Source organism: Lagenorhynchus albirostris, chromosome 1, assembly GCF_949774975.1.
Source record: "Lagenorhynchus albirostris chromosome 1, mLagAlb1.1, whole genome shotgun sequence".
Classification (NCBI taxonomy): domain Eukaryota; kingdom Metazoa; phylum Chordata; class Mammalia; order Artiodactyla; family Delphinidae; genus Lagenorhynchus; species Lagenorhynchus albirostris.
The window spans coordinates 186087858-186113811 of NC_083095.1; the positions used below are offsets into that span (position 1 = coordinate 186087858).

Here is a 25954-nt window from a genome sequence, read left to right on the forward strand (position 1 = left end):
GGGGTTTTATTATTGTTAAATTTCAATAGGGTGTTAGGGTGCAGGGCCTCAAACTCTGGTGCTGTGGAAAGAGAGTCACTTAAGAGGAGTGAGGCATTCTCCCCACCTGTGCACGTGCCAGGCGTCTTAATTCATTCAGGCAGCCGTTAACTAAATACCATAGACTGGGCGGCTTACTTCTCATTGTATTCTCACATGGCAGAAAGGGGGTGAGAAAGTCCTCTGGGGTTCCTTTTGTAAGGCACTAATTCCATCATGGGGCTCCACCCTCATGACCTCCCAAAGGTCCCACCTCCCAATACTATCACATTGGGGGTTGGGATTTCAACATATGCATGGGGGCGGGGGGGCGGGCTGGACACAAACACTGACCCCATTGCACCAGGACTTGAAAGCAGAGGCTTTTGTGAACACAATCCTGCAGGCATCTCTGTGGACCCAGGACAAGGGTAAATAGCTGTGGGTTCCAGGGGGAGACAGCAGCTGTGGCCTTTGGAGGCCCTTGGAGGATGCTGAAGGACTCCGGTGAGACACAAAGGTCTCCTACAAATAGGTGGGGGAGTCACAGAGGAGTCCTCCGCTTATGGGAGGAGATGAAGGCTGGAGCATCTGATTGGTGATCTGAGTGTGTTTTCTTTTCTCTTTTTTTTTTTAATTTTATTTATTTATTTTTGGCTGTGTTGGGTCCTTGTTGCTGCGCCTGGGCTTTCTCTAGTTGCGGTGAGCGGGGGGCTACTCTTCGTTGTGGTGTGCGGGCTTCTCATTGCAGTGGCTTCTCTTGTTGCGGAGCACGGGCTCTAGAGTGCAGGCTCAGTAGTTGTGACACATGGGCTTAGTTGCTCCGCGGCATGTGGGATCTTCCTGGACCAGGGCTCGAACCCGTGTTTCCTGCACCGCCAGGCGGATTCTTAACCACTGCCCCACCAAGGAAGCCCTCTGAGTGTGTTTTAAACCCCAAACTAGGTTGCTGTGTTTATTCCACGGTGGGAAGATGCTAGGAGGGTGTCTAGGACTGCCCTCTAGTGTCTGTGATCCTATTAAAGCGTGTGAGATTTTCTTGTGAAAAAATGATGTAGTCTCGCCATTTAGATGACCTTTTCATTACAAAGTTCCCAAAGTTGAGTTGGTCTCTCTCACGTTTATCACCATCTTTATTTCCTTGTGGTAGCTTTGCAAATCAGGGAAAAAGGGAAAAAGAAGAGAGAAAATAAGGAGAGAAGGAAGGAAAGAAGGGAGGGGGGAGGGTAGGAAAGAATTTGCCCATAAAAACAGTATTTCACATTTTCCCAGCTAGCTATTAATCAAATCAGATTTCCATGTCACTCGTGCAAGGACTCTATTCCACTCCATCTCACTGGCCTACCTAATTTTCTATTTGTTTATCCCTTCTTTTTATCCCGTCAACAAATATGAGCGCCAGCTATGTCTTAGGTCCTGTGCCAGCCCTGGAGATACGCTTGTGAACTTAAGAGATACGGTTCTTCCCTTCCTGGAGCTTACGATGCAGTGAGGAGATGGCAACCTGATAAGAATAGAATTAAGTGGGTGAGCGCCAGGAGCAAAACTAACAGGGAGTGGTTAGAGAAGAATGGGTGTGGGGAAGATTCTAGGAGAGCACTTACCTCCGAAGAACATGGCCACATGGTCAACCAAAGAATAAAATGGACTATTAATGATGCAACTTTAAAAAAAGATGAGGTTGTTACTCTGCTCACACCGACATGGAAAACAAGGGACCCTATGGCTTGGGGTCCCTTGGGGCCCCTGACTTAGAAAAGTTCAATCTTAGCAGAATTCATCTGTGCTAAGACATGGAACCAAGTTAGGACATTTAGAGCCCCTATAGAATGCCATACGCCTCCTATGGTATCCATGCATTTTGTCATCTGTGTAACTTACATTCAAAGGCTTCCTGCTTACCATGACAGTTAAGTTATCTGTACCCATGACCTTGATCACTTTAATTCTCTCTGTGCAGGAATGCCCTAGTCTGTTTCCAGGGTTAGCAGTCTTCTTTTATTTTTTTAACATCTTTATTGGAGTATAATTGCTTTACAGTGGTGTGTTAGTTTCTGCTTTATAACAAAGTGAATCAGCTATACATAAACATGTATCCCCCTATCCTCTCCCTCTTGTGTCTCCCTCCCACCGTCCCTATCCCGCTCCTCTAGGTGGTCAAAAAGCACCGAGCTGATCTCCCTGTGCTATGTGGCTGCTTCCCACTAGCTATCTATTTTACATTTGGTTGTGTATATATGTCCATGCCACTCTCTCACTTCTTCCCAGCTTACCCTTCCCCTCCCCGTGTCCTCAAGTCCATTCCCTATGTCTGTGTCTTTAGGGTTAGCAGTCTTTGAGAGAACAATTTGAAGGCTGGAAGTGAATTTCTTGTCTTCTACTTAGATTGCTTGAAACGTGACTAATTGACTTAAGTTGACCTTTCTGGGTTTTATTGTTTTGACTTATTAAAAAATGTGTCCTTTTCCCAGAGGCCTCTGAGCACATGCACAAAAAACTAGAAATATGACAAGTTAAATTAAAACCAGAAGATGAAAGTTAAAACACTCTCATAAAAGAAAAAGAAAGATGCCAAGTAGCATTTCTGGAGGGAGAAAACTAAACCAAATGGATTAAGCTTAGCCATTTTTCAACTGGTTTGCGAGGAGCACTTGTTCAATGTAGATGTTAGAGTGACTTCCTATGAAATCCCTGAAAAACCTGTGCCACTACATATTTTCATACCAAATCGTGGAAATAATGGTAATCCCAGGGAGAGAAGGGCTCTAAAACTTAATTCTTTTTATAGTGATGTTAAGATTGCTGTCTAGCCCTTAGTCACAGTGTGATCTCATTCACGTGAATCTCACTCTTGGGAGGTGAGAGATTAGCTTTAAACACTGTTAACATTTCTCTACTGAACTCTAATCCTTGCTGTCCGCTCAGTCCTACTATGATTCTGTTTAGAAACCATTGCTGCTCATACGTGCAGAGACAGTAGGTATTAAGAACATGGGTTCTGGAGCCAGATATATAGGTCCATAGCTCAGCTTTGTCACTTAGCTGTGTGACCATGGGCAAGTTACTTACCATCTCTGTTTTCCCAACTGTAAAATGAAGATACTAACAGTATATCATATGGAGTTGTGAGGACTAAATGAGTTAAAATACATCAACCTATGAGGGTCCATATGAAAAGCATTATGAGTGTTAGTCATTATTATTACTTACACTTCTGATTGCTTATGGATTACTCATGGAATTATGTAATCTTTCCTTTCACTTATCCACATGTGCTTGCCCTTCACTGGGGACCTTGGGTCCTGCTGTCTTAGTTGATCCTTCTCAATTAACACTCCTTTGGGCAATATCAGGTTGTAGAGAGGTTACCAAATAATTCTGAGTATTTTCTGGATAAGAAATGATGTTTGAGGAATATTAATTTGACAGCTTTGTAAATGAGGGAGAAATAGAGAATAGTAGTTACATAAATATATTAGTCTACTTGTGAAAAAATAAAGGTCAGAATTAGGATGGTGCAATGCAGTGGGGATGGGTAGTGAAAAGTTTTTGTTTTAGTGCTTTTTATATGTGTAGTTGTGATTTTCTTTTTATTTATACTTCATGAGGTATAGAACTTCTTGAACCTGTGGGTTAATATCTTTCATCTTTAAAAAAATTCTCAGTTATTATCTCTTCAAGTATTCCTTCTTTCCCACCGTCTCTCTCATCTTCTTTCGAGATTCCAATTAGTGTATGTTTGACCTTCTCACAGTAGAGCCTCTATTGTTATTTTATGTTGATATTTTCCATCTGTTTTGTTCTACATGTTTCATCTTAATATTTTCTTGTGATTTATCTACCAGTTCACTGATTAGCTCTATAATTGTGACTAATCTGCTACTAAATTGGTCCATCAAATTCTAAAATTTGGTTAGTGTACCCTTAAGTTAAAGAATTGCCATAGGTTATTTTATTTTTATAGTTTCCAGTTCTCTGTCAAAGATCTCAATCTTGGTTTTTGTTTTATTAAACATTTTTGGAGTTATTTTAAAGATTGTGTCTGTTAACTTCATTATGTGAATTATGGGGGAGGGGTTTATTTATATCATCTGTTGTTTCTCTTGTGTTTTGATCACATTATCTTGTTTACTTGGTGCCTTTCAAATAAGAACATATTAAAAAAATTAAATGCCAGGGTATCATATATGAAAAACTACACAAGTAACTTGAGCCCTGCAGTGATGTCCTCTTCATTCAAATAGTATTTAACGCTTATTTTTGGCAGGCGACTATGAGCAGTCATACCACTCACTCATTTTAATCAATTTCCAGAGATTGAGATGACTTGAAGCTGAGCTTCAGTCTCTGGGAGGGCCAATCTATTTCCAATTCCTCCTTAGAGTATAGACTTTTAGAGTCTCAACACTAAATATGGAGTATTTGCCATTGAACACCTCGTTGCAAGACCATGGATTACGATTTTTGTTCCCTTCGTCCCGTTAGGTCCTATCCACCCCAGCCTCTCAGTATTCCATTTCATTAGAGGAATAGAAAATTCTTCTAGGGAAAAATGGCTCCAGATATTGGCTACCCTCTCTGAATTTCCTTCTTCTTTGGACACTGGCTTGACAATTCCTTAATGACTTATAAATGCTCCTATGTCTTTAAGACTATTGAAAAATACTTTGTCAATATTTTATTTTATTTTATTTTTTAAAAATTTTAATTAATTTTTATTGAATGTTGAGTTAGTTTCTGCTGTACAGCAAAGTGAACCTATTCCCATATAGGTCGTTACAGAGTATTGAATAGAGTTCCCTATGCTATACAGCAGGTTCTTATTAGTTATCTATTTTATATATAGTAGTGTATATATATCAATCCCAATCTCCCAGTTTATGCCCCTCTCTTTCCCCCTTGGTAACCATAAGTTTGTTTTGTATATCTGTGACTCTATTTCTGTTTTGTAAATAGATTCATTTATACCATTTTTTTTTTTTTTTAGATTCTACATATAAGCAATATGGTATTTTTCTTTCTCTGTCTCCTTTGTCAATATTTTAAAATTATACTTAGCAGGAGGGTTAGTCTGAAATATCTAGTCTGGTATTATCAGAGTTTGAATCTGGATAATTAGGATAAACTATGGTACTACTCCTTTTAGAAATGTAAAAATCTAATGTTGGGAGAATTCCCTGGCAGTCCAGTGGTTAGGACTTGGAGCTTTCACTGCCATGGGGGCGGGTTGAATCCCTAGTTGGGCAACTAAGATCCCACCAGCCACGTAGGACAGCCAAAAAAAAAAAAAAAAAATTCCAACGTGGGACTCAGTTTAGGGAAAAGAATTTAGCTTAAAATATTTCAAATTTGAAGTAATATCTATATACCCATTTAGAGTTGTCCAATAGCTAGTTTGAAATACAGGACAGAATCTTCATAAATAAGTCAACTTATTCTTGCATTGGATTTTGCATGTGGAGAAAACTACTTACCAAAGTAGTTTTTGTGCAATTATCTCTTGCTCAAAAGTCCAAATTGCAGACATAATAGGTGGCCCATGATATGATAAGGGGTTACTAATATTTATTGATCATGAGCTTTATGGTTTGCTTTGCCCTTTATGTACATAATCTCTTAACATATTTTTAAATATTCCATTTTAAAAATAAGGAAACCTAAACTTTATGGGGTTAAGTAACTTGCAGGAGGTTACTTGTCTGGTAAGTGGTGAAACCTGATGGTAAATCACAGGATTTCTGTCTGATTCCCAAGAACTTACCTTTTCTATCAACCTATTTCTCCTTTTTAGGTTTGGGACAAGACACTATATCAGACTCTGAAAAGTCAACATAAAAAGCACTAAAAGAACTGCTATTGCCGAGAGGGCCTAGAGGCAATAGCATTCAACAGCAACAAGCAAACCCAGGAACCAGATCTGGGTTTCTGATACCATTGTCCAATAGAAGGAATTCAGGTCCTTTGGAGAAACAGCTGATTCTAAGGCTGGAGCATGTAATATACAAGATGAACCTGGGGTATCTTGTAGCACAGAAAATAAGGAAGTACTCAAAAACCAAACTGATGGGATATGTCAAGGGGACACAAGAGTCAGCTGAAAGAGCTCCCACAGGCTACTTGAAGAGCAAAATAAATAATATAGTATTGGATTATAACCCAAAGTCTAAAATAAATAATTCTGAGCCCTGTTATGGGCTGAATTGTATCCTCCCCCCCCCCCACAATTATTTGCTGAAGCCCTAACCCCCGGTGATACTCTATTTGGAAATAGGGCCTTTAAGGAAGTAAATAAGGCTAAATGAGGTCATAAGGGTGGGGTCCTAGACCCGAAGGACTAGTGCCCTTTTAAGAGGAAGAGACACCAGAAATCCTTCTCTCTTGGTATGTGCACAGTGAGGATATGGTGAGAAGGTAGCCATCTGTAAACTGAGGAGAGAGGTCTCATCAGGAACCAACCCTCTTATTACCTAGATCTTAGAGTTCCAGCCTCCAGAACAGCAAGAAAATTAATTTCTATTATTGAAGCCACCCAGTCTATGGTATTTTGTTATGGCAGCCCTAGTAGACTCATGCAAGTCCATACTAATATAAATGACTGAATATACAGATAAGTGGGGAGAAGAGACAAATTCCTATACATTAGAATTTTAAAAAAATGTATGTGGATACTGCCCCCTTGAGGAGGTAGAGCACAACTCCCTACACTGTGTGCAGTGACTTTCTTCCAAAGATACAGTATGGAAAGGGGGTAAAAGTACAGAAGAGTAACATCATCAGTGGTAATTCATGTTGATAATGTACCCTTGATATGACGTAGTGAGAACGGCACTTTACCTCCCCCAAACTATAATCCCAGTCGAAGCAAAAGAAAAACATCAGACAAACCCAAATTGAGGGCCACTTTACAGAATTTCTCCAAAGTGTCCAGGTCACCCAAAAGAAGCAAAGTCTAAAACTGTCACAGTTTAATGGATCCTAAGGAGACGTGATGACTAACTGTGACGTGAGACCCTGGATGGAATCCTGGAGCAAAGCACTAGGTAAAAACTAAAGGCATCTGAATAAGGTATGAGCTTCAGTTAATAACAATGTGTCAATATTGGTTCATTAGTTATGATTAATGAACATATTCATGTTAGATCTTAACAGGGGATACTGGGCACAGGGTATATATGGAAACTACCTGTACTTTTTTTTTTTTTTTTTGGTAAGCTTGCTGTAAATCTAAAGCTATTCTAAACTAAACAGTGTATTTAAAACAAAAATGTGAAATGGTGCATTTGTTATGTCTTCCACACGACTTCTGCTTAAAACAGAATATTGTTTCTCTGAATATTCCAAAGTGAATATTCACTTACTGTGTGTTGGGAGCAGAGTTTAGCTTAGTTTTGTTTCTTCTCACTGAGCAGGGCCCATGTGTAGTCCATATTCTGCCACATCTTGGTAGAAGCCCAGCTGATAAAGATTTGGGGGAGAGGGGAAGGGGGAGGATCAAAATTGAGCATGTTTATCTGCACGAATAAGGAATTCTTGTAGGTATTTTTTAAAGATTCATGTGAGTCCTCATGTTTGAAACATCTTCACAGTTGTATTCTCTCTCTTTCAATTTTTTTTCTCTTTCTGTAGACAATATCTGAAAATCCCTGAAAAAAAGACATGCTTTTAGATGTTTTGGATTAAATTCTCCATTGTCTTTTTTCCTTTGAATCCTCTTGTTCTCTTTTCCCACAGAGAAACTCTCCGATTTTTTCATTTTATTTTAAGATTATGTTACTGAACCAGATGATACAGTTTCATCCTTTGCTTCTCAGGCTTAAAAAGAAAGAAAGAAAGAAAAAATGCCCGTGCTGTGGGATTTAGCAAACACTTCTCTCTTCTCTTCCAGACCCTGTCAGCTGCACTTTTCCAACCGCAGTCAAAGTGGCTCTACAACTCCAAACCCTGTTCCTCCTGGATTTTCGTGCTGGCCGTCAACCAAGAACTGGCCCCAGCTGTACTGGCCTCTAATTTGCTTAACTCTTTCCTCTTCTTTACTCTTATGTTGAGAGTTAGAGATGGAGGAAAGGAGATTCATTCATTCTTCCCACAAGTATTTATCGGACACCTATTATATGCCAGCCACTGGGGTTACAGCAGTGAATAAGGCAGGCGAGGTCCCTGCCCATAGAAGCCACATTGTGAAGGATGGGTAACATCATGGCGCACTTATTATTGCTACAAGATTTATTTGCATGTGTGCTTTCATTTAGTGCTGATGATGTAGGCACTACTGTCATCCTCATTTACCGAGACACAGATGCCAATTGACTTACCCAATATCATGCAGCTAGTAAGTGACGGAGACACAATTTAAATCAAAGGACTCAGATTCCAGAACGCTTGGATTCCTAACCGTGATAATATTGATAAAATTGTTCTTTTGTGTAGATAAATACGGTCCTATTTCTATCTTTCTCTTTCGACTCTAAAATAAAATTAAATGCTGCTTCTAAACAATATCTGTAGTCTCATGACAATTCGAAAAAGAAAAAGCAGTTTTTTTTTTTTTTGAAGAAAATGGTGCCGTTGGCATTCAATAGTTGCTTTTGTAGCATCCATCACCTCTCCCATTTCTAGGTGAACCACAGCCCCCCGCCCCCACCCCATTGCAGAGTATCCAGGTGGTTCAGGTGGGCTGAACCCAGCAGGAACTCTACGGCGAGGTTCTGATTGGCGTAAGCCAAACAGCCTGTGCCTCTTTCCGGCCATGTGATTGGTGGGGGGATGAAGCTCGTGCCCCAGGCATAAACCAATCAACGCCTGGCATTCTAATAGCTACTATGATTCGTTCAGGTTTATAGAACGAGAGACGCGAGGTGAGGCGCTTTCTCCTCCAGGTTAGGAAGGAGGTGGTACGTAACCCCAGTTGCTGGCAGCCATCCTGGAGTAGGAAACTGAAAGCACAGATAAACGGAGCTAAAGTTCTAATTCCACCGCGTCTGATGTCTTCCTCACTCCTCGACTTTTCAGGTACGTGGGTCCTAAATACTCTTTATTAAGTCACTTTGACTTGGAGTTTCTTTTAGTTTCATTCAAAATCGTGCCATCTGACAGATGATTTTCTTACATTAGGCATATAAACCTAAACATTTAAGTAGACCTTTAAAGAACAAATTTCACAAGAAACTAAAACAAGCAAACAGAAAACTCCACTGAATTATCCGAAGGGCTTCAAACGTCCAGAGAACATTTGCAAACAAATTTGGATCTCTGATTTATGTGAAAAAAAAAAAAAAAGTAAAGTACGCCTAGACCTGGGATTCCTTTGTTTTACACGTGAAGATAATCAAGATTGAGGTTAATAGCTTGGGCCCAGATGCAACAGATGCTCAGTTAATTGGCCCTCGCTATACTGGGTTCACGTTTTAGCACACAATTGTCTTGAATTTTGTTGCTAAAAACACTCCTGTTTTTGCCAAACAACACTGTTTTGGAGGTTTGCCACCACAAACACAGAGAGCTTGCTGTGATGAAGATTTGTGCGTTTGGCGGGACCACGAGATTATAATAGTGTGAGAGGCAAGACAAACCTGTATGTCTTCAATTAGTCATACATTATCCAGCAGATTTAAAACAGCGGCTTCATTCTCATTAACTAGCAGCTAAGAGTGGAGATACTAGTGAAGCGATTTAAGACCTGAAAATGCACGGGGAGTTACGTTCTGAGTGTGTACACTTCCAAGGACATTCTCTCCATGTCCAACTTAATGTTCTACAGAGATCTTAGCCTCTAAGGACACAAGGCCAAAGCTAATTAGGAATCCGTTGAGATGTAGCCCAGTAAGGCTCGACTTTTACCAAGTTGGGAAGATGGCAGTCAGGAGAAAGGTTAGCTCTCTAATCTGAGACAACCCATGATGCTTTCAGCTTCCCTGTTAGCTTAGTTGGCCCAAGAAGGCTCTGTGGGATAGCACAGTGAAAATGGCAGCCCTCCACTCTGCTCTTAGAACAAAATATTAAGAAAATAGAAATCTGCCTGGCAGTGGAAAAAGATGGTTAGGAGATTTTACCTTCCATTTTTATTTCTTTTAATGTTAACTTCTGTGTCTGACACTTGGGCCATGGATAGGCTTCAGTCATATATTTATTCCCACAGGAATAAAATAAACCTGGATCTCGGCCCTGTTCTAGTAAAACTAAAGAGGGTGCAACTCGTGTGTAGTAACAAATGTGACTCCCTCTGAAAGCGGCGCCTGGGCTCTGAACACACGGTGCTACCAAAGCCAGTGTTGATGGGTTTTGTGGAACTTGGAACGTATCTTTTGATAGGAACAAATGGGATTAGCCCAAAGGCCAGCCCACCTGGTTTGCTCATAATGGCTTCATAAGGGAACCGTCTGTTACAAAACCCAATCACGGTGTTAACGGTGCTTCTGGCGGGAAATGGTTCAGACCACACTTGGGTTGCCGTCCTTCTCTCTGGCAGCAGTGGGCTTGGGGTCCTCCTTGGCTGTTGCATAGGGACACAGAGTTGGTTGAACTCTGGAGAAGGTTGTTGATGGGTGGGAATAGGCAAGGACTCAAGTATGGAAGCAAATAGGATTGAGGGGCTGTGAAAGAGAAGACGAGAGAGTGAGGGGATGAGAAGGTTGGAGGCTCCTAACAGCATAAGCCCTAAGGTCTCTGCTTATGACTTGTCTCCTTTTCAAAAAATTCTTATCTTTGAGGACAGTATCAGGGTTGCAGATTTTCCTAAGGTCACCTCATAGACAAAGGAAATGATGGGGCATTAGTTACATTTAAAGAATTGGGGTTTCCAGGGAATCTTGACATAAGCCTGGGCTCTTCTAACACAGTTGTTACCAATCAGGGTTCTTGGCCTCCTTAATCAATAGAAATTGATCAGAGGCCAGACAAGAAATTCAGGCAAGGCTTTATTAGGGCCCCTGCTGCAGCAGAGGGGAGTGAGGACAAGCAACAAGTTCCCTTGCTGAGGGAGGCAGGCTGGTTCGCTATATGGGGTGAGGGTAGGGATGGGTCCAGGGGTCGGGCCGGAAGGGTGGCTTAGGTGTTTTGCCCACCACTTTGTGGTGCTGAGTGCAGGGTCATGCGCAGTACCCTGCTTATGCTCCCGACACCTTGTTTTTGCTCCCGGCTCTTCAGAAGTGGCAGTTGGGCTTTTTTTGGTCTTTTTGTATCTTTTGGCCAGAACTTGCCCCAACTGTGCACGCACACAGTTATTTTTAGTCCCTTATAGTTTACTTGCGTTTTGTAGCTCGAGGAGACATTTGTCCAGGGGCAAGCATTGCAGCCCTGCAGCAAAGGGCCCCAGGCCTGTCTCACAATGAACTATAGAATTCTGATTTTATTGAACACCTCCTCAGAGTTTCGTGTATTGGACTTTTCAGCAGTTACGGCCATCAGAAAGAAAAGTCAAAATTGAATAGATGTCAGACTTTACCCCGACATGGACATCACTGTAACCAAGGCCTCATTATAATTTCATCTTATTCAAGGCAAAACAACATTCAGCTGCTTGTGGAAATGTGAGCAGAGTTCAAATTTTATGTTTCTTTATTTGTCAATTTTAATTTAGTTCCACTTTTATTTCCGGAAGTACACATTAATCTTTGCATAGAAAACACAACTACACATCTTTTAAATGGTTGGTCTATGGGAACAAAAACCATCTACAGTGAAATATATAAACTTGGGAGAAAGTTTCATGTCCCCCAAATCGTCAGGATTCGTTGCCCCTACAAGAATGAAAGTACCGGCATTAATTTTGGGTCCACTTTATAGTTAGTTGTAATGTGATGAGTGGCTTTTGAGAGGAGCTGGAGAGCTTTCAGCATTCAAACGGTGATTGTAGGGCTTATTCATTGGAAAGCACTAAATGCGTCAGTTCCTGTTTCAAGATGACAAATGCAAATTTTAAATATACTTGTGGGGGTTTTTTAAGTTTGAATTTTTATTTTTTAACTTTATTGAAGTGTAGTTGATTTGCAATGTCCTGTTAATTTCTGCTGTACAGCAAAGTGATTCAGTTATATATACATATATATATGCACACATATTCTTTTTCATATTCTTTTCCATTATGGCTTATCACGGGATATTGAATATAGTTCCCTGCGCTCTACAGTAGGACACTGTTGTTTACTTGTGGGGTTTTAACCTATGACTTAGTTTATGAAAGAGAAATATAGTTGTAAATGTATAATATTTATATATAACATATATTTGTATATAAAATATAATATTCATATTATAGGTATTATTTAAGCTGATAATAATCCCTGATTATTAAATTATTATTTCTTGCTATGACACTTGGTCCAGGTTATCGTTAATGAAAAAGTGTTGCTTTCTGCCATCTTTCCGTGTCACTGTCGTGGTGCCCATGAAGGTCCTGGCGGATACTCTCAAGAGCATCAATGATGCTGAAAAGAGAGGCAAACCCCAGGTTCTCATTAGGCCATCCTCCGAAGTCATCATGCAGTTTCTAACTGTGATGGTGAAGCATATGGTTACGTTGGCGAGTTTGAAATCATTGATCACAGAGCTGGGAAAATTGTTGTGAACCTCACAGGCAGGCTAAGCTGGTGTGGAGTGATCAGCCCCAGATTTCATGTGCAATTCAAAGATCTGGAAAAATGGTAGAATAACCTGCTCCCTTCACGTCAGTTTGATTTCATTGTATTGCCAACCTCAGCTGGCATCATGGACCATGAAGCAATATGAAAACACACAGGAGGGAAAATCCTGGGATTCTTTTTCTAGGGATGTAATACATCGGTGCACATAAAATGCCTCAGTGGACACACACACACACACACACACACACACACACACACACACACAAAGTATAATGTGTAAGCTCTTTAGAATTGGGAACTCTACCTTCCATGTTCTTTGAATCTCCTTAAGACCCAACCTCTTGCTCTCCATCTTTTTATATAAATCAGAACCTGTTCTATATCCCGGCAGTGTAAGTACTCACTCGAGGTCTGGTTATCTTTCTTTACTCTGGTCTTCTTATCATCTCCACCTGCTCAATATTCTAGTTGTTCTCTTCAAGTGTTGCCTCTTTGTCAATATTAACTGTTAATCCTCTTAATTCTTTCTGATTTTCCAGTGTAATCAGCTTTGCTCACTTTACCAGCTTTCTGTTATCACAGGCTTTTTGAAATCCCCCCACGCTCTAGTCTCCTTGCAGGGCAAGAAAAAATTGAACATAAACATTTGATAGCCATCATCTGAGCACACTTTGTATGTGTCAGGCAATAGGATAGGTTCTGGGGACAAGATACAGTCTCTGCCCTCAAAGAGTTAAAATCCAGGCAGATTAAGCAGCCTGGTAGACTCTTCCAGGAACTTCTGTCTCTCTGCTAGGAAGGGAAAGGGCTGTTGTGAATGAATAGTTTGGGTGCTACCCACCCTGCCATGTTTACCTATCAAGTGTGCCCCAGAGCATTGTATGGTGCTAAGGAAATATGCCATTCCCCAGTCTCACTTTAGAGAGGGCCAAGCAGACGGGCAGAGGTGGTGGCATTTTATAAATAAATTCATTTCAAAATTTAAACACTCCAAGAACATTCCAACTTTCCTACCAAAAAGTCCCGTTCCTTTTTGACCACTGTGATGTGTGTCCATACTTACAGAAAGATTGCTTTGAACGTTATTTATTTATTTATTTATTTTTGCGCTACGCGGGCCTCTCACTGCTGTGGCCTCTCCCGTTGCGGAGCACAGGCTCCGGACGCGCAGGCTCAGCGGCCACGGCCCACGGGCCCAGCCGCTCCGCGGTATGTGGGATCCTCCCGGACCGGGGCACGAACCCGCGTCCCCTGCATCGGCAGGCGGACTCCCAACCACTGCGCCACCAGGGAAGCCTTGAACTTTATTTAATCGGCAAATCAGTCCCACAGAAGTTTACGGAGCGGGGTTGTGATGCGCCAGGTTCTGGGGACACAGCAGAGAACAAAGCCAGGACCCTGCCCTCAGGAGTTCGCAAGCCATCAGGGAGAGAAGAGATGGGGGATCTGTTACAGCGTCACTGAGCTCATTTCTCTTAGGCTTGGTCTGATTTAGTTCATGTCATGTAAGTCTATAGATGGCTGGTTTGGTTTGCTCAGTGGAAGCAAACCTGGAACTCGGAACTTCCAAGCCTGCAGGGTGTGACAAGACCCCTTAAAGTGGTTCACTCCGCAGCGGTAACAATGGCTTCTTCTCTGCTCTGCTGTTGATTTTACTGGCTTTGTGTGTGGATTGCTTTTCAGTAGAGAGACAGTGGGAACCTTAACTGCCCTGAACTGAGTCACAAGAGTCTCCTTTTGCCAAATTCTTCTACAAGATAGACCGTCTCCCATTCGTTGTGTACTCCTGTGAAACTCATAAAGGTGGACATAATCCACAACGTGACTAAGTTTTTCTAGAGGGATTTTGATTTCTGGGAAAACCAATGGTAAACAAAAGCCTGGGGTACAGCCTTCAAAGCACTGAGAAGGCAAATATCTAAGCAGAGTGGGGTTTGAGCCATGTCAGTCCACTCCTGGCCTCACCCTCGTACAGCCAACAATTCGCTCCTCCTTACTGAGGTCGTGACGTGTCCCTCCGTCCTCATTCAGGACCCTATGCAAACGTGCGCTGGCAACAAGGACCTTCTTCAGATGGCACTATTAGTCTCGCTCGTTCTTTCTAACACTGTGACTTCCAGAGGGGATGAATACCATTCTGGCCAGGTGGTGTTCTGATGGATTGGGGGGGTCTATCTAGTTCTTTTAGCCACCCCTCTACAACGTGGGAAAGAAGGACACCCCTGTTACTGACTACCTGTGCCTGGTACTCTCTGATGCTTGAGGAGGGACAGTCTTCTAGGCTGATGAGGCTGCCCACTCGACGCTGTGATGGTTAATTTTATGCGTCCACTTGGCTGGGCTGTAGTGCCCAGATATTTGGTCAAACGCTACTCTGGGTGTGTCTGTGAGGGTGTTTTGCATGAGAGTAACATTTAAATGGATGGACTTTGAGTAAAGCAGGTTGCCCTCCATAATGTGGGTGGGCCTCACCTAATCAGTTGAAGGCCTGAATAGAACAAAAGATTGACTTCCCCCAAGCAAGAGGAAATTCTGCCAGCAGACAGCCTTTGGACTTGAACTGCAACACCAACTCTTCCTTGGGTCTCCAGCATGCGAGCCCACCCTTCAGATTTTGGTCTTGCCAGCCTCCATAATTGTGTGAGCCAATTCCATAAAGTACATCTCTCTTCTCTCTCTCACTTTCTTTTTTAATAAATTTATTTATTTTTTGTCTGTATTGGGTCTTTGTTGCTGCATGCAGGCTTTCTCTAGTTGCGGAGAGCGGGGGCTACTCTTCGTTGCGGTGCGTAGGTTTCTCGCTGTGGTGGCTTCTCTTGTTGCAAAGCATGGACTCTAGGCATGTGGGCTTCAGTAGTTGTGGCTCGTGGGCTCTAGAGCGCAGGCTCAGTAGTTGGGGCTCGTGGGCTCTAGAGCGCAGGCTCAGTAGTTGGGGCGCACGGGCTTAGTTGCTCTGCGGCATGTGGGATCTTCCCGGACCAGGGCTCGAACCCATGTCCCCTGCATTGGCAGGCAGATTCTTAACCACTGTGCCACCAGGGAAGCCCCTCTCACTCTCTCTCCTCTCTCACTCTCCCTCTTGTACGCACTATCTATCTACACACACACACGCAGTACATCCTAGTGGTTCTGTTCTCTGGAGAAGTCTGACTAATATACTTAGTCAACAGATATCGGGGCTCCCAAGCGTCCTCACAGGGAGTCCTTTGGCCCCCAAACTTTGGGATGCTATCGCTCTAACCGAGTGATGGCACAGGTATCATGGCCCCTCCCTGAACTGAAGAGGCAGTCATGAAATTTGGAGGGTGCAAAAGAATATGGAGGAAGGATTGTTCTACATAGCAACCTGGGGCAGCTGAGCGCATGTACTGTGACTGTGCCATGGCAATACCCCAGCTGACCCCTGGGCCCATTCAAAACATTACATGCAATCCAGCCAAACTCTGAGTGGCCTTTTATCTGCCGTGACATTACGTTATGCGGCCAACTAGTGGACATGTCCATGGATTGACTGACTGAGTTAGAGGAATTTGGACCGTTGGAACCCCTTCTTGTCTTGATCAAATTGAGCAATTAACACCAGGGACTTTAAAATGAAATGTGACCTGCTTGCTAAAGAAGGATGTGGTGGCAACAATAAACTATCTACGAGCTCTTCTTCTACCCAAGCTCACAAGGAGGATATTTTCATGGAGGGAGAATATATGGCTAGCAAAGGTTAATAATCTCCTTGTACCCTGGCTTGACTTGTGTTGGGATTACATTTTTTTCCTTGCTTTCCCTATGGGGCTGTCCTCCAGAAGAAGGTGACTCTTAACTGACATGTTTCCCGCAGTCGTCCCACTTTTCAAAGAGCCCTGCTTTCTTACAGTGTGTTCCACCTTGCCTCCTGCCCTTCCCCCCATTGTTTTTTAAATATTTATTTATTTAGGCTGTGTTGGATCTTTGTTGTGGCACGTGGGATCTCTAAGTTGCGGCATGCGGACTCTTAGTTGTGGCATACATGCGAGATCTAGTTCCCCGACCAGGGATCGCACCCGGGCCCCCTGCATTGGGAGCGTGGAGTCTTACCCACTGGACCACCAGGGAAGTCCCTCGCCTCCCACTGTCATCAGAGTTGAGCTTTGTTTCCACTGGTGGCTCTTGTTCTGATAGCAAGTGTGTACAAGCCATGGGCCTATCTACTCAGTCAAGTCCAATCAGAAGAGCAGTGATTCAGATCCTGTTGGGGCCACATTAACTTAGTGAATTAAATACTTAGGGATAAGAGATGTACCTGGCTAGCTCAAGCTGACGAGAAGATTCTCTCTGAGTGATATATTGTAAAAACACCATCAATAGCTAACTTTAAACATGCCCACTATAACTTTCACTTCTCATCCAAGAAAGAGAATCAAAATAATATTCTTGGGGAAAGGCTTGAGCACAGACTAAAATGTATTCTTCTTTCCCCTGTACCACCTAAAGGGAAATAATCTCAAACAGCATTTGAAGTCCTTGCCTGTTAGCCCCATACTGAAGGTACACTCATCACTGGATCAAGAGCTGTCACCCTGTTTATCAAGAAGGCCTTCTGATTCCACAGATGACCTAAGCATATAACATCCCCACAGGTTACCTGGCCCCAAATATCTCTCAGTTTAGCTGACCACATAATATCAGAATTTAGTCCTCATTTTGTATCCCAATGTTGTAAAGCATTGTTCAAGGATAGTAGTTCACCACCCTGGCTATGCCCCCAGAATCACTTGTGGAGTTTGAAAAAATACCTGTGTGCCCAGGCTCCACCCCTAGTCTGCTTCAGTAGATCAAGGATGAGGCCCAATGAGCTGTAGTCTTAACTTCACAGGTGATTTTGGTGTCAGACCAAACAGCCCACTGTCCTAGACCTTCTGGTTCCATCTGCCTACTGTACACAGACCATCAGCCATATGGATTGCATCAGTTGGTACTCCAGTGAGAACTCCAGAGTAGCACCTCTTACTCAAAAAGACACATGCTCTTTGTGTTCACGACAGAATTCAGTTGTAATGACTCACTGTGGCTCGCTGGCCAGAGCCCTCCCTTTGGCATCTATCATCATTCCCCTCCTGCTGGTCCCCTGCCGTCCCTGGCACCACTGTTACCCTAACAGCTGGTCAGTATTAAGGAAGCTATTACCATATACATATAAGGAGTTTTATAACTAGTGCTGGGCCCTGGGGGGAAGAGGTAAGGGGGTGGGTTGTGAGTCTGGGCTGGCCTCCAGATACAATGTACGTTCTGCTCAAGGCAGCTGCTGGAAGAACACAACTTCTGGGTCTCTGAGGTAACAAGAGGTGCTATCTTCAAGGTATTCACACCTCTGTGCATTCTATTAATGCTTCTCTAGATCACCAAGACCCAAGACTCCCTTCTCCACCTCACATCCCTGAGTGTGTGCTGGAAGAGCTTGTGGGCATCCAACAGCATTAAAATCAGCCACTAGGAAGTGTCTGGCTCAGAGACGTAGGTACAGGAACTCTTCTTCCACCTCAGAAATGTTCTGGGGAACATTAGGGTCGGCCCTGGGTAGCTGTTGTAGGAAAGCTCCTGATGGGAAGGAGCTGGTGACTCCTCCCACACCTGGTGGGAAGGGGCGTCTGCATTCAGAAAGCCCTTTGATGACTCAACCCACTAAAATCCATGGGTGCAATTCCTTTTAATAAAAGCTACGGCAACTGTTTTCTTTGACTTGGGGAATGAATGTTCCCAGACTCTGTGCCCATCCTCTGGTTTCACTTACCCTGCCTCCCTTGGCTTCTAGCCATGGGTCACCCTCCTACCTATAATTTCTTTCCATCTCTTCTCTTTAATTCCAGCCTCTTTGAATTTCTGATTGGATGTTCTACAGGTTTCTGATTTAAATTCCTCTCAGAGATGCTGGTTCTTGGGTCTCTAGTGGTCAAGTCACCTTTTCTCCAACACCCTTCCCAGGGTGGGGGGATGGAACACCACAACTCAGGCCCGACACCTAAACTTCCACTTTTGGGGGGGTAGGTGAAGGGGCTGCACCCAAAACATCCAGCAAGACTCAATAGGAAAATTATTGAAACTTCCTGCATGGTGGGAAAAACAGCAGAAGAATACCCAGTCCCAGTGGGGTTTCTTCCTCTGATTGCCATAGCAGTTTCACAAGGACTGAGTTATTTCTTAATTGCTTCATTGTTATCTAACTCCTGACTTCTCGTTTCTTTCATCTTACTAGATTGTTAGCCCTTCTGGGGTAAGAATAATGTACTGTGTGTCCTCATAGTATCTGGTAGAGCCTTTCACTTGGAATACGGGACCAAATTACATCAATATGTTTAAACACTAAGAAATATGCAGATATACGTAATTAGTGCTATCTCTATATACAGAGCTAGAAATAAATACGATGGCCTCAGAGAAATTTCTGTGATTTTAAATGAAATGTGCTAGTTGAATAATCAGAGGCCTCTAGGAAGAGTCAGTGAGAATGTATCCAGTCGTTCTAGGAGGGGAGCAGGTGTCTTACAAATTCAACAGAAGGATTTACTGAGAATGGCTGAACTCCATGCTCAGAAATGAGAGGTACATACAATTACCTGTATGTTTCGCCAGATCTCTCCCGCAAAGCTAAAAGGAACATCTAGTGGGTTATGATGACAATCTTTTACTCTTTCTTCATTCATGAACCTATGATAGCAGTAACCTGGGTGGGTTAGAGACTCTTGTCTGGAATCTTCTTTCTCCAGGAATTTGTTGTGCACCAGCTGTGACGTGATTGTTTGTTTGTTTGTTTCAAAGTTCCTGTAACTAAACACAAAACATAGCTAGTCTTAGGTCACTGCTCCCAGTGTCGTCTCTAACTGATGAATCTTCATGAATTGATTTTTAGGGAAGATTTTGCTTTTCCCCGTGTATTTTGCAAATGCTGGCTAGACTCTTTAAATTGATGTTGCATCTCTCTGTCTCTCTCCCTCTACCTAGATTAAACTGTGTTTGGAGTCTCCTCGCAGGCTCTATTCTCTTTGGGCAACGAGGTTCTTTTCGTCCAACTAACATACTCAGTGCGTTGTTTTAAACAGCTTTGGGCGGGGGGTGTTCCGTCCCTCTCTGCTTCGAGTCTGAGTGGAAAAATGGGTTTCCATCTGTGCTGCCACGACACTCGCTGTGTCTCAGAATCCAGCAGCTCTGATGCATTGTCTCCATCCACTCCCACTGGGCTCAAAGGCAGGGCCCGTGGGAGCTGTGGTTGATAGGGGATGAGAAGGAGGGTGGGCGCTGCTGTTTGTATCAGTAATTGGAGATGACAGTTGTTCAATGATGGGGGAAAGGAATGCATTGTAAAAATCCCCTTTAATCCCTAATCATTTTTTAAATCAAAACAATGTGTATAATTTAATCAATGGAGAGCCAGTGGTAGATTCTGTGGACAGAGTAGGTTAAGAAAATGTACTAAGGAAATATGATTTTTGTTTCTAGGCACGAGACAAAATAGGAGGAGACAGAGGTAGGAAGGTTGGGGAGGCACTTTTACAGGAGCCAGGCCTATGGCTGCTTAACTGTGGAGAAAGGAAACAGTTGGGACCGGGTAACGCATTGGAAGGAGTGAGGGAAGAGAGATGATGTGCACCGCAAGGTCCAAAAGAACATGAACGCTGCTGCCGACACTTAGAAACCAGAGAATGTGGAAGCGGGATCTGTTGTGGGTTAATGAGCTGCCTTCGTGACAGCCCTTCAAACAAGAGGTCAACTGCCCACGCTCATTGGCTCATATGTTCCTCAGTCTTGGGTTCTTGAGTTGGCCTGAGCCCCAGCACTGCGCTCTGGGTGCAGAGTTTACAGGCTGATTGTTCCCATACTGCTTACTTTCCTCCAGACTCACTCCCAGCAGTGCATAGAACTCAGCTTGCTGCCAGCCTGTGTGCATCTTCAAGGACTCGGGGGACTTGCTGCTGCAGTTCTGTGAAAACAAAGCTGTATCTTCTCCAAGGGGTATTCCAGGTACGCCCCATAGAGCTCCTCTAAAAAGTGTAATGCTGGATAGAAAGTAAGTTTTTTTATGAATCCATCAAAAAGTCTATCTGGTGGCCTTCTTTTTCAGTTTGCATATGGAGGGGACTGGGGTTGGGGAAAGGAGTGAGAAACAAGGGGGACAGCTCAGGAGATGCATTGGGAGCAGTGAAGGGGGGAGTATTTTCTGGTGTGGCTTGGCTTTTGTTTTGTTTTGGAGAGCGGTAAAGCCCGTGGCTCAATTTGGTTTTGATTAGCTGCAATTGCTGAAAAGAGACCCTTTGTCTTGGGCAAAGCCAGAGAGCAGTTGATATAGCAGTAATGTAATCCCAGATGCTTGGTTTGGTTTCCTTGATTAAGGCCAACAGTGATAAGCACAGGCAATTCTCTGTAGAGGGAGCTGAGGCAGTCCGTGTAAGGGCCTGATTCAAAATGGTGGCAGAGTCCTAAGATGGGATTTCAGGTGTATCTGGAATTATGGCTCAGTGGATTCCGGTAATGGAGGTGAGCTGTTTAAACCAGAGAGCATGGGTTTCTGAATAGGGCCGAGTTACAGGGTTACGTCTATGTTTTCATGAGGTCCTGGCCAGCAGCTGTGTGTGTGTGTGTGTGTGTGTGTGTGTGTGTGTGTGTGTGTCTTTGTCTATGTGTGTCTGTGTTTTGAGTTTAGTTCTAGGAAGCAGAGTTAGGAAATCAGAGGCTGTCTTGTGTGCGTCCACGGTTCCAAAAATTTTTTTCTCTCTTAACAGCTCAGACATTCTAAATCTCATGCAGAAGTATTCAAAAATACCGTAACTGGAAAGACTTGAGTCAAGCCATTAACAACTTGCTGGCACTAAATAAGGAAATGAAAGATGATCCCACTGGTACTGGGGAATCTTTGCGTGGATCGTGAGGCTTTTTCTAGTCACAAGAAGAGGCTGCCCCGTAGTTTGTCATCCCCGGCCACATCTGTCTTCCATGTAACTCACAGCCCCTGGGTACTAAAAGAATAATGAAAATACCCTTTTCTTTTCCCTCCTCCAAAGTTCTGGGACCCATCTTCACCCATTTCCTCTACCAAAAAAAACAAAGAAACAAAGACATTTCCAAGTATGTATTTAAGTTAGGAACAGTTCCAATTCTTAAGGAAATTAAATAAAAATAAAACCCCTGAATTTAAGAATAAATCAAAAAATCAAGTTAATCACATAGTCCTCATAAGTAATGGGTAAAGTTTTAGCACATAAGTCAGTCTTTGAATTGATGACATCACAAATGTCAGTGCATTCAACAGGATAGAAATGTGGAGCATCTCCAATTTTTACTGACAGCACTAAGAGCATTGCATGCTAATATAACTGCATAGCATGCTTTTTATTAAAGCAATTATATTGTATTTTTCATGCTAATTGTCAAGACGTGAAAGTACAGAAAACATGCATGGGGAACATTTTTGGTAAATTGATAACATGTCATGTCTTTGGGCTGGAAGATTTTCTCATATTATAAGAACTGCTAATATTTGACCTGACCTATATATTTTGGAAATTATGCCGTAGCGATGAATAGTTCTAGAGGCTCTATTCAATTTTTTTTAAGGTCAAATTGCAATAAATGTGTTTTTTTCCTTATCATGAAACCAACACGTTTATGAAGAAATTAGAATATACAACTAAGCATAACAAAGAAAATAAAAGCAATCAATAAGACTTCCTCCCCAGAATTAAGTCCTCTTAAAACCTTGGTGCATACTTTTCCATGTCCTTTGCTCTGTATGCATGTAGTAGGGTGACCAGCTGTCCCAATTTGATGACTGAGGAGTTTCCTGGGGCCTTCAGTTATCAAACTGATCAGTTCTGGGCAAAATGGGAGAGTTGGTTGTGTAGATGTATTTGTGCATGTGCGTGTGCGTGCACGCACGCACGCACACACACAAACATAAACATACACATGCATTAATAAATATTGTAAAACCATTTTCATTAGAAATGTCAAGTGCTGGGCCAGCTCTAAACGCTTTCCATGCATTCTCATGATTCCCAGTATTCAAGAGAGCATTTTTAAAGCTTAGAGAGGCATTTTTTCATTAGCGCATGTCCTGTTATAGCCTGAGTCTGTTTCCTCATTGGGGCAGGGTGGTAGTCAGCCACGTCTATGTATTTTTTTCTCTTTTGTCATTTCCTTTTTAATTTTAGTTCTGGTTTTCTACATACAGAAATTGTAAAATTTTATGTCAGTGCTATAATTTTCTCACTATAGGTAATGCTTAGAAAGTCTTTTTTCCATCCCAAGGCCATCTAAAGTCACTTAGAACTTTTACTAATACTCTTAAAATGTTTTTTCTAATGTTTTACTGAGATATAATTGATAAATAACATTGTATTAGTCCATGGTATGAAACATAATGATTTGACATATGTATATATCGCAAAATGTTTACCACAATTTAATTAACATCCGTCATGTCACATGGTTACAGTTTTTGTCTTACAATGAGAGCTTTTAAGACTACTCTCTTAGCAACTTTCAAAATGCAATACAGTATTGTTAACTATAGTTATGCTGTATATTACATCCCAAGACATTATCTTATAATTGTAAGTTTGTATCTTTTGACTGCCTTCACCCATTTCACCTCACCCCCTGCTTTAGGCAAACACCAATCTGTTCTCTGTATCTGTGCTCAGTTTGTGTTTTTAGATACCACATGTGAATGAAACAACACAGTATTTGTCTTTCTCTGTCTGACATATTTCACTTTGAAAAATGCCCTCAAGGTCCATCCATGTTGTCACAAAAGGCAGGATTTCCTTCTTTTTTACGGCTGAATAATATTTGTATATTTATATATATATATGTATATTCAGCCGTAAAAAAGAAGGAAATTCATATATATATATATATATATCCATATATATCACATTTTCTTTATCCATTCATACATCAATGGACATGTGAGTTGTTTCTATGTCTTGGCTATCGTGAATCATTCTGTGGTGAACATGGGGACACAGATAACCTTTTGGAGACAGTTATTTAGTTTCCTTTGGATAAATACCCAGAAGTGGAATTGTTGGATCACATGGTAGTTTTATTTTTAATTTTTTTTTAAAATTTTTTGAGGAATCTCCATACTGTTTTCCATAGTGGCTGCACCAATTGACATTCCCACTAACAATGCACAAGGGTTCCCTTTTCTCTATATCCTGGCCAGCACTTTTTCTCTCTTGTGATTTTGGTAATAACCATTCTAATAGGTGTGGTTGATATCTCATTGTGGTTTCGATTTGTATTTCCATGATGATTAACAATGTTGAGAACCTTTTCACGTATCTATTGGCCATCTGTATGTCGTCTTTGGAAAAATGTCTATTCAGATCCTCTGCCCATAGTTTAATCAGATTGTTTTGTTTTTGTTTTTTTGGCTTTTTTGCTATTGAATTGTATGAGTTTTTATATATTTTGGCTGTTAGCCCCCATCAGACATACGATTAGCAAATATTTTCTCCCAGTGCATAGGCCATAGACTGCCTCTTCATTTTGTTGATGGTTTCCTTTGCTGTGCAGAAACTTTTTAGTTTGATGTAATCCCACTTGTTTATTTTTGGTTTTTCCTTTGTTTTTCATGTCAAATCCAAAAAAATCATTGCCAAGACCAATGTCAAGGAGTTTTCCTCTAGGACCTTTATGATTTCATATCTTCTGTTAAGTCTTCAATCCATTTTGAATTGATGTTTGTGTGCAGTGTAAGATAGTGATCCAGTTTCATTCTTTTGCATATGACTGTCCAGTATTCCCAGTATAATTTCTTGAAGAGACTCTCCTTTACTCCCCCTGCCTTATATATTCTTAGCTCCTTTGTTGTAAATTAATTGACCACGTACATATGAGTTTATTTCTGGACTCTCTTTTCTGTTTCATTGGTCTATGTGTCTGTTTTTTATGCCAATACCATACTGTTTTGATTGCTATACCTTTGTAACGTAGTTGGAAATCAGGAAGCATAATGCCTCCTGCTATGTTCTTTCTCAAGGTTACTTCAGCTATTGAGGGTCTTTGTGGTTCCATACAAATTTTAGGATTGTTTGTTCTGTTTCTGTTAAAAATTCCTTCGGAATTTTGGTAGGAATTTCATTGAATCCATAGATTGCTTTGGGTAGTGTGGACATTTTAACAATTTAATTCTTCCAATCCATGAATGGTTATTTGTGTCTTCTTTCATCAGTGTTGTATATTTTCCATGTACAGGTCTTTACCTCCTTTGTTAAATTTGTTTTTAGATATTTTATTATTTTGATGCAATAAAAATAGAATTTTTCCTCCTAATTTCTCTTTCTGATAGTTTGTTGTTACTGTATAGAAACCCAACAGATTTTTGTAATTTGATTTTGTAACCTGCAGCTTTGCCGAATTCTTTTATTAGTTCTAACAATTTTTAGTGCAGTCTTTAGGTCTTCTATATAAAATATATCATGTCATCTACAAATAGAGACAGTTTTACCTCTTCCTTTCCAATGTGGATACCTTTTATTTCTTTTTCTTACCTAATTGCTCTGGTTAGGACTTCCAGTACTGTGTTGAATAAAAGTGTCAAGAGTGGGCATCCTTATTCCTAATCTTTGAGGAAACACTTTCAATTTTCTACTGTTGAGTATGATGTTGACTGTGGACTTGTCATATATGGCTTTTTTTATGTTGAGAAACATTCTCTCTGTACTCATTTTGTTGAGAGTTTTTATCATGAATGGATGTTGAATTTGTCAAATGCTTTTTCTGCATTTATTGAGATGACTTTTGATCCTTCATTTTGTTAAAGTGATGCATCACATTGATTTGCAGATGTTTAAGCACCCTTGTATCCCAGGGATAAATCCCATTTTATCATGGTGTATGATTCTTTTAATGTATTGTTGAATGCAATTTGTTACTCTTTTGTTGAGGATTTTTACATCTATGTTCATCAGGGATATTTGCCTGTAATTTTCTTTATCTTGTAATGTCCTTGTCTGGTTTTGATAGCAGGCTAACAATGGCCTTATAAAATCATTTTGGAAGCGTTCCCTCCTCTTCTGTTTTTTGGAAGATTGAGAACAATTAGTTAATTGTTCTCTAAATGTTTGGTAAAATTCATCAATGAAGCTGGTGATCATGGACTTCTGTTTGTTGGGAGAGTGTTGTTTACTGATTCAATCTTGTTACTAATAATCATTCTCTTGAGATTTTCTGTTTCTTTTTTATTGAGTCTTGGTAGCTTGTATGTTTCCAGGAATTTTTCCATTTCTTCTAGGTTGTCCAGTATGTTGGTATAATTGTTCATAGTCTCTTATTCTTTTTTTTTTAATTTAATTTTATTTATTTTTTTTGCTGCATTGGGTCTT

At 41.5% G+C, this 25954-nt stretch overlaps 1 long non-coding RNA gene and 1 pseudogene across 1 annotated transcript; both read left to right on the forward strand.

Annotated features, from left to right (window-relative positions):
• The first annotated feature begins 1465 nt into the window (after window positions 1-1465).
• LOC132504321 (uncharacterized) lies at window positions 1466-8449 on the forward strand. The gene is made up of 3 exons (XR_009534847.1): window positions 1466-1545; window positions 5810-7058; window positions 7904-8449. It is a non-coding gene; the product is annotated as an uncharacterized LOC132504321 (long non-coding RNA).
• Window positions 8450-12397: 3948 nt separating this feature from the next.
• On the forward strand, window positions 12398-12780 carry LOC132504326 (small ribosomal subunit protein uS8-like; annotated as a pseudogene).
• The last annotated feature ends 13174 nt before the right edge of the window (window positions 12781-25954 follow it).